Consider the following 2,081-nt stretch of genomic DNA (forward strand, 5'->3'; position numbering starts at 1 on the left):
GTGGGCTGAAGACTTAAAGAGAAACTTCTCTAAAGAGGAAATAATGGGCAATAGACACATCAAGAAATGCTGAACTTCTCTAGCCATAAAAGAAATGCAAATCAAAACAACATTGGGATTCTACCTCACCCCAGTTAGAATGTCTATAATAAAAAAAATCTAATAATGACATGTTTGAGGGGATGTGGCCAAAAGGGAACTCTACTGCATTGTTGGTGGGAGTGTAAACTTGTTCAGCCACTCTGGAAAGCAGTATGGAGATTCCTCAAAAGACTACACATAGAGCTCTCCTATGACCCAGCAATCCCACTTTTGGGCATTTACCCAAACGATCACAAACAAGGCTTTATTAAAGCTTCCAGCACAACTATATTCATTGCAGCATTATTAACCATAGCTAAGATATAAACCCACCCAGATGCCCCTCAGTAGATGAGTGGATCAAGAAAATTTGGTATATATACACAATGGAATTCTATACTTCCATCACCCCATTTGTTAGGAAATGCGAAGAAGAGGTTTTTTTGTTTTTTGAGTCCTGTTTACTTTGTCATATCTCCTTGCATTTTGAATCTAACATCCACATATCAGGGAGACCATGTGCTGCTTGTCTCTTTGTTCTTGGCTTACCTCACTCAAAATGATTTGTTCTAGTTCCATCCATTTCTCTGTGAATGCCATTTTGTCCTTTCTAAAGGCTATAGTATTCCATTGTATATAGGTACCACAATTTTTGGATCCATTCATCTGTAGTGGGGCATCTGGGTTGTTTCCACATCTTGGATATTGTGAGCAGTGTTGCAATGAACATAGAGCTGCATATGTCCTTGTATTGTGGTTCCTGTTGTTCAGGGTAGATGCCTGAGTGTTATCGCTGGGTCATAGGGGAGGTCACTATTTAGCCTTTTGAGATACCTCCAGACTGCTTTCCTGCGTGTATTAGTGTACATTCCCACCAGCAATGCAGTAGGGTTCCTCTTTCTCTGCATTCCTGGCAGCATTTGTCATTTGCTGAATTTAGGATATGGGCCATTCTGACTGGGGCAAGGTCATAGCTCAGAGTTGCTTTTATTTGCATTTCCTTTACAGCCAGGGATGTTGAACATTTCTTCATGTGTTTCTTTGCCATTTTTATCTCTTCTTCAGAGAAGTCTCTCTTTAGTTCCCTTGCCCATTTAGTGATTGGCTTGTTAGATTTGGGAGGGATTCAGTTCTGCCTTCTTTTTTTTTTTTTTGAAGGTTTTTACAATTTATTAATTCATCATCACCTCAGGTCAAGTCATTGCAGGATCTTTATTCCTTTGGCTTTTTGCCAGTTCCAACACTGGCCTTTGCAGTCCCTCTGATTGTCTTCATTCTGTTTTTGCATTCCTTTCACTGTTTCCTTGAGGTCTTTTTCTTTTCCTACAGACCATATCTTGCAAGTCTGTGTTTGGGCTCATTTTTCTTTACATAATCCAAGGAATCAGAAATCATGCCAAAGCCAGTTGTTTTGCCACCACCAAAATGGGTTCTGAATCCAAATAAAAGATGACATTGGGTGTGGTCTTGCACATTTTGGCAAGTTTTTCCCGAATTTCTGTCTTAGATACTGTTGCCTTTCCAGGGTGAAGGACATCAATGACCATCTGCTTCCTCTGAAGTAGTCTGTTGGTCATGAACTTCCTAGTCTGGATAGTTACTGTGTCATTCATGATGGTGGCAGACCTTTAGACAGCCAAGGAGGAAAACAGGGGGATTTGTTTCTTGAGTTTCCTGTATATAATGGATATTAGGCCTTGTCTGATATACTGCTGGTAAATATTTTTCCCAATTAGTTGGCTGTCTTTCTAGCTTGGTTGCTATGTTTTTAGCTGTGCAGAAAGTTGTTATTTTAAGGTAGTCCCATTTGTCGAATCTATCTCCAATTTGTTGTGACCCTAGGACTCTGTTCAGGAAGTTTCTGTCTTTGCCTATAAGTTCAAGTGTCTCTCCTACTTTGTCCTGCAGTAGTTTCAGAGTTTACAGTTTAGTGCTAAGGTCTTTGATCCATTTTGAGTTGAATTTGGTGCATGGTGATAGGCTGGGGTCCACTTTTGGTT

At 40.1% G+C, this 2,081-nt stretch overlaps 1 pseudogene; it reads right to left on the reverse strand.

Moving 5' to 3' along the window:
• Window positions 1–1,293: 1,293 nt before the first annotated feature.
• LOC138806226 (small ribosomal subunit protein eS24-like) lies at window positions 1,294–1,704 on the reverse strand (annotated as a pseudogene).
• Between the last annotated feature and the right edge of the window lie 377 nt (window positions 1,705–2,081).

The sequence above is a fragment of the Dipodomys merriami genome, unplaced genomic scaffold (assembly GCF_024711535.1).
Source record: "Dipodomys merriami isolate MVZ:Mamm:240054 unplaced genomic scaffold, mDipMer1.0.p SCAF_4, whole genome shotgun sequence".
Classification (NCBI taxonomy): domain Eukaryota; kingdom Metazoa; phylum Chordata; class Mammalia; order Rodentia; family Heteromyidae; genus Dipodomys; species Dipodomys merriami.